The following is a 14,600-nucleotide window of genomic DNA, read 5'->3' as shown; positions in this document are numbered from 1 at the left end:
TAGTGATGGAACCTACATCAGTACAGGAGTTGCATTCCTTGCACTAGTGCAGTTTGTTAGGCTTGTTCGGGGAAGACTTCCACTGTTGTAGATTGTGTAGATTCACTTCCAGTGTTTGGCACTATTGTTTAGCCCTTCACTGAGTATAGTTCGTAAAAATGCCAGCATCTGGTCTACACTCGTGCTCCCACCAATGGAGCTGTATTGATGTTCGTGCCATAAGATATACTACCTTAGAAAAGATTGTAGAGAATATCATCTGCTATTTTACAAGAAATACAGTGTGCTAAAATCTGCTAGGGTGCACGAAGTGAAAAGACCTGCCAATACTGGATGTTTGTACATTTTATGTGACTGATTTTTGGGGTCTTAAACTGATTTTTAAAGACATTCCATTACCTTTTGTGCGAGAGGATTTGAGTTAAACCTGACACTTTCCCAGCGCAATAACTGTGTCCTGCGTGCTGTTGAGCCCAGCTGGGCGGCCTGGAAGAGCTGCTCAATGGTCAGTCTTCACATGGCCCTGCCTGTCAGAGAGGCCTGGTTCAGGGGAAATGCTCTCACAAGGCTGCCTGCTTCCCAGCTGTTTTGTTTCCAAGTGGATGAGCGTTCTAGGAAAAGATAAAGCACCCAAATCCGAGCAGGAGGGGTTTTGCAACTTCATCTGGAAGAGGATAGGCATTAAGATATAGTAGATATTGGCTGTGGGTGCATCTCTGGGGCAGCTGTGGGAGGAGAGAGAAGCTTAGACTGTAGCACAGTCAGCATTTAACATCCACCTGATGCAGATCTTCAGCTATTATCACCTGGTTTCATCTCAATGATTTATTTCTTCAAGACCAGTTTAAGGTTGTGGTAGCTAGAAGGTACCCCCTACACTGTGTGCATGGGGAGCTTTCTGTCTCTGTAGTAGAGAGTAAATACCTAGACACCAGTGACTAGGTAAAAGGGCTATGGGTGCTCTAATAAAGGCCCATGAATAGAAGCCATAATAGGTTTTAAGGCATGAGCCCTTGCAGGCCTTAATGCTTATCAGTTGGAAGCCGAGCAATGTGAACATAAAAGTTAGGGTGGTTTTTTTTTTTTGACTGCACTATAATACTGAATGTACTGCATCAAGTACTACATGCTGTTTTCCCTCCATCACCATCTGTTATCTTCCCTCTGGTCCTTATCTTTTACTCTGTAAATCCTCTTAGAATTTTCTTCTTGAAAATCGTGAAGGGGGAAAGCTAGCTGTAGGGTAATATGTTGACTCATAGGGACAAACCTTTTTCTGGGAAGCCTTCCTTGTACATGCCACTCTTTTTATTTTATATAAGGCGCTCTCTCGTAATCCCGTCTTTGATATACGGCTAGTGTGATCTGGTTTGCCAATGACACTCAGGCGGCAGAGTCATAGAAAGAGGAACAAAACGCAAGAAGCACTGAGATCCACCAGTGCCCACCCCTTCAAAAACAGAACACTGATCGTGGGGGACATGCCCATTTAATTCCAACTCTTTTGTGGTACTTGATGTGTGCCCCAAATGTGATGATGTAGCAAGAAGCAAGGCCTTCTGCCGAAATGCACACACCTACCGTGCCCCCAGATTTGACCATCTCTGCAAGTGAATGGCGATCCCAGGGGTTTAGCACTTAGTCCTATTTATATGTGGAGACTATTTTGATGTCCTAGTAATGGTCAATATGTTAGTGAATTCTGTAAAGTCGATTCTGCAAAGGCAGAGAATTCCAAACATGAGTTGTCATCCTGGAGACCCCTCAGTGTATTTAACTTGAATTGTGTGGGGGGTGGGGGAGGTTTTGCTGATGCTTTGCAGTTTCTGTACTTTTTTGTTGTTGTTGATGTAAAATGCTCTGCCCCTGAGGTTCAGAGGAGTATGAGTAATAGTACTTTCTTAAACAGACCAGGCTATGTGTTAGAGTATTTTTAAGGGTGTTAAGCACATAAAAGGCATGGGATTTAATTCATTTTAGGGTAAGCAATTCCTCTCAAAATTTACAGGTTCTTATGGCTGTAGAGCTGTTGTGATGTTTCTAATTAAATCGTCATTTCAGAATACTGTTTTATGAGAGGTTTGAAAAGAGATTATTGGTGTGCGCCCGCCTGCATGCATGAAGAGCAGTATACTTCTTTCCACAGGTTTGATCATTAAGGATTTTATATGCATTCTCAAAATGAAGGTGATTATATGATGATAGCTGAGTACTTTGTGTTCCGATTATAACAATTTTGCTTTCTGTTCCTATCTAGTAGCTTTCTGTGAGTGGGAAGCCAATATGTTTGGCCTACGTAACTGCTGTGTGGGCTGCCATTAGGAGATGTTTTGAAGAAGCTATTGAATCTTACCCTTTACCTTATTATAAAGACAGAGCATACAACTTTCTACCCATAATCAGATGGCGCCATATATTTGGGCCTTAAATTGATCTAAAGACTTAGGTTGTCAAGCTTGCATAGTAGCTTGACAAGAATTGCTGCACTTGCATTTGAAGTCTCTTTTAATTATTAGTTAGGTATCTGGCTTTGAGAGGGGCACCTAGTTATTGTGAGAAATAGTAACTTGCATTACAAAGCAGGATTTGCAAATTCCGTTAAGCCAAAATACATGATCCTAAGCCTATTCTGTCTAAATATCTTATCTTGTGATTGGAAACTTTTAGTAAGCTGGAAGGAAGCTAATAAAGGGAAATGTGGTGAGTAGTTGGAATGTCAATACCATGAAGAAAGATAAAGTTATCAGATCAAAGAATGCAACTGTAAGATACTGTACTTAACAGGAAAGGGTGAGAAATATCTTGACATGGCAAATGTCTAGCTCATCGCTCAAGATCTCAAGAATTGGAGCATGCCAACAGATTAGTGCTTAGCTCATCAAACTCAAAATGAAGTTGCAGAAGAAAAACAACAACGATCGTGTTTAAAATCTCCCTCCCACCTCCACCGTCCACAAAAAACTTTAGACCATAAGGTGATTCTACCCTTAATGTCTATGCTAGGAATTGTAGCCCCTCCAAAGTTTAGACAGATATGCATGTCGGAGACATACAAAAGATCAAAGAAAAAATCAGCAGAAAAGCAACTAACAGATAAGCGTTGCGAATGTTTAGATTCTTATCTGAGCCTTTTAGGTTTAGAAATGGGATTGGGAATATTGAGAAAACTTGTTCTTATGATACGAACAATTCCTTGAAAAGTCTAGTGGAAATCAGGAGTTTACATGTGGTAGGTTGATTCATTATACAGAAAATAGGCAGAGCAGAATTGCACACAAGCCAAAAAAGAATATCAAATATGGTTTTACTTGCAGCCTGTAGAAGAATTTGAATAATGTATAGTGTAATTAACTGTCATTTGGCCATTTCTGTTGTGCTTTGTGATAAATGCATTCCTAATGAAAATAATTTTTTTTGGAAACGCAACAGGAATTGTTGGAAAACTAAGAATCAGTTAATCCAACTATTAGTGCAGATAATGAGATTGGCTTTAAGTTATCACAGAAGGTCCTTTTGTTCAAGCCTCAAATTGGGACTTAGATTTCAGTTCGCTTCTAATATTGCAGTATTAGGTGGCATGACACAATCATTGGTGCTATTCTTTAGCTGTGGTACTCAACAAAAGTCCCATCCACCATTCACTGGATGGTGTTCAGCAGGAAGTTAAAAGATGTTGTTGTCTTGTCCTGTGCACAGCAGTTAATCCCAGATTCCTGGCCGAAAATTCAAATCGAGCAAACTGTCATGTCCACGGCTGCATAGAGCACACAGAGTTTGCATTTGCAGTTACTTTGTAATCACCTGTGAAGGCATTTTGTTATGTAGGATTATTTGCAGCAATAAGTCCTATTATTTAATAATGACTTAATGCACAAAATTGAGATCGTTGTATGTTTTAGTAAAGCCACTTTAATTTACAGTATTTAAACAGGACACAGTATTGCTGAATTTATTGGACTTTAATAATTAACAGCTGGGTCATTGCTCATCCTAGGTAATGCGGCAGCATCAACAGGAAAATGTGCCATCTTAAGGAAATTTTGCCCTGGCCTCATAATTGGGCACAGTGATCCATGCATTTGTCACCTCCAGTCTGAATTCCTGTAATTCTCTGTATCTGACAGCAGTGCAAAGAGTCCATCTTGTGCATAACATGGCCACCCTTAGGTACAATAAGATGTCCTGCCATAGACATGTCACCCTTCAGGTACTGTCCCCTTGGCTCCCATTTTGTTTCTGTTGCCAGTTCACTGCTCCCTAGGTCCTGATCTTCAAAGCTCTTAAGTCAGAAATCAGCTATTTCAGTGATTACACCCAGGATTCTCTCAATACCAATTTTGCTTCTCTAGGGTTATATAGTTTACAAAGCCCAGGGCGTAATCTGTAACAGAAGAAGGTGTTCCTGGATGAAGTTATTTGATTGGCGGATGAACTTCTGGAGGAGTTCAGATGAATTCTGAATTTGACTACCTTTTAAGAGCTTTTCATAAAGCTTTTTCACTGTCACTGGAATGAGTGACAGAGCCAAAAAACTGAAACAGAAAACAGCCGCAAGGAAAATCTCCTGTAACCAGGGAAGAGAGAAGAGTAGAACACTCAATTAGGTTCTCTATGTGGTGACTGTTGTGGAGAAAGTAAATAAGGAAGAGTTATTTGTTCCTTCTCATAACACAAGAACTAGAGGTCACCAAATGAAATTAATAGGCAGCAAGTTTAAAACAAACAAAAGGAAGTATTTCTTCACACAACGTACAGTCAACCTGTGGAGCTCTTTGCCAGAGGATGTTGTTAAGGCCAAGACTATAACAGGGTTCAAAAAAGAACTAGATAAGTTCATGGAGGATAGGTCCATCAACAGCTATTAGCCAAGATATGCAGGATGGCGTCCCTAGCCTCTGCTGGCCAGAAGCTGTGAATGGGTGACAGGAGATGGATCACTTGATGGTTCTGTTCATTCCCTCTGAAGCATTGGCCACTGTTGGAAGATGGGATACTGGGCTAGATGGACCTTTGGTCTGACCCAGTGGTCTTATGTTCTTTATGTACCCAACTGTGGATCTAACATATCTGGGAAGTGCTTAGATACTATGTTGATGGGTGCTATAGAAAACCCTAAGATGTATAAGTTGTATTTTCAGTACCCCAAAAGTAGGGTAATTGGCTTACCGTTTATCAAGTTCCTCTTTATTTATAAAAGAAGAGATTGAGATTTTTTAAAAAGTTCTACCCTAGAAACATCTAATTGTTGGAAAGTTGGAATTTGATATGAAAATAGCGCTCATGGAGAAGATTTTCTAAAAATTTTCTGATGAAAAATGTTTAAGGCACGGATCTACTTAGTGTGTGCTCTGTGAACTTTTTGCAGTGGCGACACTAAACTCGAAGTGAGCAGTAGGCCATAAGAAATACATCTCTGCCCAGAGTACTTGCGTATCAGTGATTGAGTCATGGTCCACAGGAGAAAATGCTCTCTTTGCTGTGTCTGTATTGTGAGGAAAAAGCTGGATAAGTCCTATAGTTTTAGGAAAGGAAGATACTCCTTTTGAACCTCATCAGGTATTCTATATACAGCATGCTCGTAATGTCAGAGTAGTGCCATAATAAGGAATTTTTTTTTTAAAAAAAAAGACAATTTTAAAGCCAAAAGTGCTTTGAGGGCATTATATTGTACTGTTATACGATCCGATAAGGTTATAACGATGTCACGGGTGTTTTGCATTCCGATTGTGCATGTGCATCATTAGAGTAGTCTTCAATTATATGATCACATGCTATTTTTCACATATGATATAACCTGCTACATTTTTTCCTACAACCTTAAATACAAACCTATAGCATCTTGGCATATTTTTTCGTTCTTAATATACTTTTTTCAGTATCATGATGATCTTGAGTATCTCGATCACCGTAGACATTTTATGAGAGAAATTCTCTCAACTTAAATAATTTTGACAGAGCCTGTCTTTTATGCATTTTCTCTTTAACCATCATGGTGGGTTTTTCCTTAGGGGCAATTCTCAGAGGATGAGGCAGTTTGAGATAATTTACCTTCACATACATGCCCACTGCAGCCATCTTTGGTGATTTCCAGGGACTGATGCAATTAATCTCAAAGCTCGCATAGCTGTACATTTGGGTGGGCTAGATACACTAGCTCATTTTTGCAGTATTCCTTGGCTGTATTTAAGCTGCTGTGTGTTTTATAAGAACAATTTTTTACTGTATAATTTTTACACAGATGGCTTGCGTGCATTGTTTGATTTACAGAGTATGCATAGTGCTGTCATATGCGAACTGTGCACGTTAGATTGCAGAAAAAATATTGTATGATACTAAGGTGTGTCTGAGGTGGTGGTTAATAATGTATTTAAAAACTTTACTCCCAAACCGGGCAGAGTTAAGGTTACATGTGTTACTTGGTCATTTTCTGGCTTGAGTGTTTATTACTGGAACCATGACATTTTCTTAACATAGTATTTTTTATGTAATTTACAAGGAGTTGTAAACAGGTGAATGGTGTGGGTGGAAGAAATGTTTTACTTTTGGCCCCAATATGGATAGAGCAATAGTTAGACTTGAGGTAGTCACTAATAGGATGTGAGCAAATCTGCATGGAATGCCTTTAATGGCGGTTTAGTTGCTAGTGAACACTGATGTCTTTGATGTTGCTCAGGCAGATTGTTTTCTGATTCCTGACATGGAGGAAGGTGAATGAGTAGGGGTGAATTACAGCTTTCCAATTTCCCAACTCAGATGAGGGATTATTTCAAAACACTTTATGAGGAGCAAGAAGACCTTTTTTCATTGTTTTTTTTTTTTAAACCCTTCTGTAAAGGGAACGATTTTGTAGCCTATGGTGATTTGTCTTGAAACAGGTTTTGTCTTTAAAAGGGGGTGGGGTGCGAGAGGGGAGGAAAGAAATTAGTTTCACTGAGAGAGACTGTACTAATTCTGATGGCAGTGATTTAATTCAGAACATAGTATGAAGATATCCGAAGTTGATATCTTCATACTATGTTGATAAAAAGATTATAAAAGCAGGAGCATATTAAAAAGCTAGTTATTCAAAATCACCAAATAAAATTACCCCCCTCCGACTTTTTACATTTGAGCAAGGGCCCCCTGCTGGTGAGTTATGAAATTGTGAACTGTGTGAGGTCTGCAACAAAAGCTAATTTTTTTTTCCATAGCAGGAGCCTCCAGTTGCTGCTGCTTTAAAGTTACAAAAGAGGGCGGGGAAAGCTGTTTCAGGACTGGAGAGGGGGAAAACAATGCCCAGGGCTCATAGTGAGAGGCCCCAAGCTCTGAAAGCCAGTCTTTGTGTCCCCCACTCCTAGGGCTGTGCCTATGGCAAAACATTACACAATCCGGCTATTTTCTGTTTAGGAAAAAACTACAGCATCCTGTTGCAATTATTTATGGAAGGAAAATATTTGATGTTTTTGTAGGAGGTGGGAAGGGGGTCGAGAAGCTGGTTTTACTTCTCCTGTTGTTCTTTCTAATCACTTCCCTTTTGTTAATGATGCAGGGAACCCAGTCTCCTTTTCATCTCTCTCACCCCCACTCACCTTAATTTGTGCTGTATTAATATTCGTGCAATGAAAAATATTTTTTAAACACCTCGTGTCACCATTAACAAAGGTGCTTCATGAGCTGTCTCTGGGATCTGGTTAGGGTCCAGTTCTGCGAGATTTGTATGGTGCATTTCTTTAACTAGTGTTAGCTTTTAAAAAAAAATTAACTCTTATTCCAATCTTTCCCATAAGTCTCACTGTAGATTCCAGCATGATTGACCTATTATTGTGTGCTATCAGCAGGTTACAATAGGTTGGTTTACAATAGAAACTTGCTCAGGATTTTTCTCAACTATTCAAGGTAGTTCACTAGTTCAGTTGTAGAAAGGTTTTTCCTGTATAATCCTAATTTTTCCCCTGCTGCTCCCACTCAACAACTCCTTAGGACACTTCTGTTTTGCAAGTGGGTCTGGAAATGTCTCCAAGACAGTTGTCACCTCTAATCTGTGAGAGTGATTCTGGGAAAGAGAATGGCAGTTGTCTCTGCGGGATCTTATTGTGATTCCTGATGAGTATATGTGTTCCTGCAATTGGTTTAACAGTAATGGGGTGGGTAACACTTCATACAGCTGTGGTGGACAGTGCTAGCTTTGTCGTTATATATGAGCAGGTTGGGACTTTAAGTTTAGCAGTAAAAAATGGTGATACCAGAAGGAAGGCAAATATGTTCTGGGCTCTCCCCGGTGGCAACTTTTAGCACAGCTGTGGAGGGTTTGTGGTGGATTAGGAAATATTTTTTAAGACTTCTGCTTCTTGGGCCTGTAGAACTAAGGCAGGTTATGGATTTCTCTTTGGAAACCATGATGGGTGGTACTGGAAACTGGGCTTGCAATACATCTGACTCCAGAGAGAGTCTTGATGGAGGTACCATTTTCCTAAACAGATGGAAGGAGCTGTGAGCTACCTCCTCCTCAGAGTTGAGGCAATTTAAATGTCTATTTGGGAGCGAGTGTGACTGCATCCAGAGCAAGCATACTGTTTTTCAGGCGGTCCAGGTTTCTGTAGTAGTACTAGATGTACAGGCAGAGAGGCCTGTAACAGAATTGGATGCTGTTGGAGTTGCTTCTGGTAGCTTGGTGGAGGGGAAAAAAATAAAGCAGATGCACAGATGAGTGAGGAATGGTTTAAGTTTAGGGGCAGGATTATACCTTGTGTGTCAGACTTATTATAATATGTTAACAAGGTGCTGGCAAGTATACAAGGGGTGAAGGAAAAGGTAATGTTTAAATTGTGCATCAACTATGGGAAAGGGACAGAGACTTTTTCCATTGGACCATATGAACTGGAACCATAAACTCACTGAACATTAAATCTCACCAAATGAGGGTAAATCCATCCTCATCATCGTATCCACTCATTATACTCCACACCTGAACATAGCCATTATATGAACAACATACCCCCATACCTCAATGTCTGTACTTTGACCTGTTAACCTTTTACCCCCAATTGGGGAGATTGCAGATTATGTATTCCTTATGCCACCTGTTCCTAAACCTAATTTTGGACCCCTTGATAATCTGTACCTTATTCCCTGATAACCAGAAACTTCTGTGCTTCAACTCTGTACCGTTTTCTTTTTACTTCAACATCATCTTAATAAAATTATTAAATCCTTTAAGAATGTCAGCCCTGTCTGCTGAGGTCAGGAAAAGCTCAATAAAGCAGAAAGTTAGCTACTATGCTATAAAGACGTGTACTATCCGTTGTGATGATGGAGGAGAGAGAGCATGTATGTTTTCCAGCATCTGTATCCTACCTGATGTAGGAGACGAAATTGTTTTAACTTGGAGATCTGTGCTGCTGCTAATGTATGTGGGGTTTACACTAGTAACTTCCATTAGCATGCACGGATGAGAGAAAGCTTTGCTTTCTAAATCAACTTCTTGCATAACAGTGGGGAAATTTTAGTTACAGAGCACATGTTTGGCAGAAAATGTCCATTGTTAGCTAGCATGTCCCAAACCACACAAACTAACCAAAATAAAACCACACTTCAGCTTTTGCTTATGATATTTTCACTAGCTTTTCTTTTGCACATCATTGGTCTACTGGTTGCAATAGGGGCACTGGGGATCAGCAGGAGAGTTCATTCCACCTATTCTGTTGGTGACTGTCACTTAAACACGATAGGTTTCAGAGTAACAGCCGTGTTAGTCTGTATTCACAAAAAGAAAAGGAGGACTTGTGGCACCTTAGAAACTAACCAATTTATTTGAGCATAAGCTTTCATGACCTACAGCTCACTTCATCGGATGTCATTCAATTTTCCTACGTTTAAAAAGAAGACTATAGTCCTGTTATCCACCTTGGTAAAATGTGCAGAAAGCTGTAGGCTAAAAAGCAGTTATATAAAAAGCAGTTGTGTGTAATGTTGTATGACTAATGTACTGTTTTACGAAAGAGTTTTTAAATGCTTTTGATCCATTAATATAGAAGACCATAAAAAGGTGTCACACCTTGCAAATGGACAATCACACTGGTATTACCATGTGAAGTAAGGTGACTGCTAGAGTTTATAATTGGCTTGGGTTTGTGGTAGCTTATAGAACTTGTCCTTTTATGTACGAAAGCACCTCTCAGAATGTTTTTCTCTGTAGCATACATTAAGATAGCAACGCTGTCTGTCTGGAAGTTGTATACTTGCATAACAAGATGCCAGGCTCTCTTTATACATTGAAATGAGACACGAGAATGTGTGCACAAGACTACTGGAATGATCATCCTTTAGTGTTTCACTGTTTTGTGGTTCTTAGATGGATTGTATGGTTTATGTGAGTTACGTTTTTCAGTGCATTGTGCCGGAGATGTATGCAGAAAATCCATTGTGTAATTACAGGAATTGTTTTTGTGTGCACAGATCGTATTTGCTTAATTGGCTTTGTGTGTGAATCATTCATACAACATTTTGAGATTTTACCCTTGGTATCTGCATTTCGATATATTAAAGGATGAGTATGCTAGAGTTTTGTTAGACAGTTCCTGCTGGGCTTGGGTTCATATTTTGTGCTTATTTGAGCCTCTGATCTTCTCTCCTATTGGTCTATATTTTTATATACATGAAAATCTCTCTCTCTCTCTCACACTCAAACTCACACTCACACACTTTGGTATGCATATTAGTGCTAAATAATATAATGTAGAAGATACATGGAGTGAGACAAGAAGCAATTTTTTCAATAGAGTGTAAATTTTCAGACATTTTCTTGTATATTAATATGTGCTGGAATATAAGATGATTTTTTCCCCCAGGGGGGTTGGGGGAATATTGAGCTATCTCCATTTTGTGCTTCATTAGGAAATTGCTAAGGAAACTAACAAAAAATGTTCTTTTTGTATCAAGCTATAGATTTACAAACTTAGTGTGAGACTTGGCAAAAAGCAAAACACTCAGTCAAGTTAGAACAAAAGCCAGCCATGTGGTTATTAAGGGGAAACTAGAGGACGTAAGATCATGTTAGATCTGTTCCTACTTTAGCAAAAGCACGGGGTATTCAGTTACTTAGAATGAAGTATTTATTGAAGGAATTTGCCCTGCCGGTGCACTTCTATATATGTGTTGTATTGGTGTCTGTGTATATACATATATGTAATTTTGTGTGTATGTGAGCTTTGTTAACTGAGTCTCATTATTATATTCCATATGGTTTCCATTTTCCAGTCTTCAGGTCTTTTTTAAAAACAAACTTTCTAGGTTTTTACTTTAACCGTAGCTGAGTTGCAGTGAAGTGCTGACTTCGTTTGGTTTACCTTACCAGCAGTATCCTCTTTCCCCATCTCACAGACACCATTTAAAAAGAGAAACATAAGGCCCTTCCATTTTATTCATTCTTTTGTTTAATAAAAATCCCAAGATAGGGAATGCGGCTCCCATATCTTTGATGTTGCTGCTTGAGACATGCTTCCTTGCTCTTCTAAACTGCCTTGGCTAAGCTGTGTGAGGTCTGGAGGTCCCTGAAAGGGGGAAGCTGAAATGCAAGCACAAAGATTAATAATAAAATGATGTCACTTCCAGCCAATTAGCAGAGTTGATGTCACATGCCTGGCAGCCACTTCATATGCCCACAGAACAAGAGTAACCGCTTAAATTGTCCCTCTCTTGCTACCAATCAGATGGCAGCTGCTAGGGATCAGGCTTTTTGAAGTTTATTATATGAGACTTTGATGCACATTGAAAAAGGGATGATGCATTTTTCTGTTAATGAGTTATTAACCTCTTGGAGAACATTTTAAAAAAAATAGTGTGGCAACCGTTACAGCTACTTGTGAATGTTGCTTTTCAAACATATTAAGAGCAGACTAAGATTTTTCTAGAGGACATGCTGTAAAGCTCTGTGCCCTGAGTGGGGTGTCAGTCTGTATACGTGTTTCCTTTATGACATGTATGAGAATCTAACCTTTCATTTTCTTATTTGTTGTTTTTATCCCCTTTGGATAAATTAAATTTAGATCTGTTTTCCTGTTCTTTAAATAACTCTTGTTTAGCAGACTGCTCAGATTGGCAGCAACAGCGTGCAGAGACCCCCTCTGTTAGATGTGTATTTGTTCCCACCCCTGCTGCCCTCTCTTTTCTCAGTTGATGACATTTAAACTCTGCATCTAACCAGGGTGATTGTAGTAGCAGGTCAACCCACTGAAGGCTGAATGAACTGTTTTCTGTTGATGGATCAGATGAGATGACATGTCAGGCCAGAAGAATTATGGGTGTCTGGCTGATGTCCAAAACCAAGATGCTACACGTGTATTTTAGACAGGATTAAATTATGTATGATCCTATACTGAACTAGTTGAGGAGGTTCAAACAAAGATATTCAGATGGAAACCTACTTTGAGATGGCGTGACTGACTCTAGGAAGGAAAGAGGCACATGTCCAAAATGGTTTTTTAGGAAGTAGCACATGAGTCTATCTTCAACAGACCTTTCCCTTCATGGTGTACTGCTTCATTTTTAAATTTTTTTTTCAAAAGGTGTGTTTCATCACCCCTTTCGTATAGTGACCCAGGCAAGTGAGTTGGTTTTTATCATCCTATTGTAGGAAGAGATAAAGGACAAACCTCTCAGAAGTTAACTTCCCCCTACAAAGATGGTTTAAGCGCATAGTTCATTTGCTTTCTGTCCTCAGGAGTTAAAAACAACTATTGCTTACTGAGGAGCAATTGCTGAGCTTGTGGTCTGTGCAATTCTTTTTTCATATCCAGACTAAGAATTAGGAGGAGAAATCTGATGAATAGGTGGTGAAAACCCATAGTTACAGAAAGTAAGTTAATTTATTTGTACTTTTTGAGGGCACTGAGTGGTCTACAGAGATGCTTGGATCACAATGAAACATCTGACTGTATTCAGGGAAAGATGATTCCTTGTAGTTGTAGCCCAGTTTCAAGGCTTTTGACTGACTCATTTAAACTCTCTCTCTTTCTGTTCTCCTTTGTCCTCATTTGGGTCCCTCAGAGGAAGAAGAAATTTCAAGTGACTTCAAATTTAGACCATACCGCATTTGAGAGAGAGATAAGATGCTTCAATCCAGACCATTTAAAACTGTTGGACTGGCTTTAGTGGAATTTGTCACAAAGAGCTGAGAGGTCACATTTTAGTCCTTGTAGACCAGACAAGAAAATTCAGCACAAAATCGTCTTGGTTATTTTCTCTTTGTGATATAAAGAGTTTTATATTCTGCGATTCTTAAAATTACCATTGGGGTAGAAGTCAGTTACAACGCAGTCAATGTTTAATTCATTCAAAGGTTATTGAAGTTAGCGTGCTAGTTCAATTTCTTAAAAGAAAAATGATTTCTCCCCCCCTCTCAAAAAAAAAAATGTCACAGGCTGAAAGGCCATGTCCCTGTTGACAGTTGGAGCATACATTTGATTTGCTGCAAACAGGAAACTCAGTGGTAGAACTGGTTGCATATTCTATTGGTAACTCTAAGAGCGATCAATGTAGCGATTCAAAGGTTTTTGTCTTCATAATGCAATATAAAAATGATATAATGTTCAGTAATTATTTTCTTGATAGCAAAAATCTTTGTGAGGTTCAGTGAAAGATGCAGCAACTGTAATTCATCTCTGAAGGACTCCGAATTTTAAAAATGTTTGGAACAACTAAAGCTAACTGCATTAAGAAGCCACACTGGAACTATAAATCAGGAGGCATCCTTTGCATTTTTTCTGTTTTTTGCAGTCAGGTGTTTGGAGATCTCCAGTGTCCTTAACTGTGCTGTGGGAAGATTTAAGATTTCAGTAGTATATTTATAGTCATTTTAAAAAATTTGCCATTGTTTGTCAATGACAAATATACATATATACAAATAAAATGCTGAGTAGGAAAGTGGGTAATGTTTTTGTAAACACTTCACTTCCTCTTGGTTGTTTGACAACCACTGTGCCCAAGGTAGAAAGTAGTACCCTATTTTACAGCTGACAGGATATCTCAAGTGTTTAAAACATCTGAAGATATATATGCGTGTGGGTGTGTGTGGGTGTAAATACACACAACACAGATTTTCCTTCCAAAGTGAGGCTAAAAATTAAATGAACACACAGTATGTGAAACCAGTCATGTGAAGTGATGAGGTGGAGAGGAGAGATCCACCAGAATGCAGTCATTAGCTTTAAAATGTTAATGGTATTTCCTGCTCTTAGCAATAGCAGTTGACTACCAAGATGTTGGGTTTACCTCCTCGAGCAGTGAAGCAACAAGAAGCCAAATCAGATTTGAGCTTCCTCACACACAAAAAAGTATATGTGTGGGCAACAGAAGTGGTAACTTTACATGCTCTTGCAAACATGTACTCATTACAAATTGATATTGGAATATGTGAATTAAGAAATAAATGAAGATTACTGCAAACTCTTTATATGACATCTTTCGTACAGTGTGTCCCAAAGGATTTTGCTATCTGTAAAATAAAAAATTCCCAAAGAAAATCCCATATTAAGTTTAAAACAGGTAGATAGTGTCTCAAGTATTATGTATACATGTTTAAGGTTATCTGTTTCTTAAACAACATGAAGAGTTACAGATTTTAG

The 14,600-nt window shown here is 39.0% G+C and overlaps 1 protein-coding gene and 1 long non-coding RNA gene across 6 annotated transcripts in view; one reads left to right on the top strand and one right to left on the bottom strand.

The window, feature by feature from the left end:
• Window positions 1-14,600, top strand: part of IGF1R (insulin like growth factor 1 receptor) — a 309,308-nt gene that overhangs the window by 137,471 nt on the left and 157,237 nt on the right. The gene's annotated exons all lie outside the window — the stretch shown is intronic.
• LOC140895068 (uncharacterized) overlaps window positions 11,355-14,600 on the bottom strand; it is a 45,863-nt gene continuing 42,617 nt past the window's right edge. Inside the window, exon 4 of the long non-coding RNA XR_013636447.1 lies at window positions 11,355-11,542. This is a non-coding gene — a long non-coding RNA (uncharacterized LOC140895068). The remainder of the gene's footprint in view (window positions 11,543-14,600) is intronic.

This window comes from Lepidochelys kempii, chromosome 10 (assembly GCF_965140285.1).
Source record: "Lepidochelys kempii isolate rLepKem1 chromosome 10, rLepKem1.hap1, whole genome shotgun sequence".
Lineage (NCBI taxonomy): Eukaryota > Metazoa > Chordata > Testudines > Cheloniidae > Lepidochelys > Lepidochelys kempii.
Note: the sequence above shows the minus strand (reverse complement) of the source record. Positions and strands in the feature narration are given on the sequence as shown.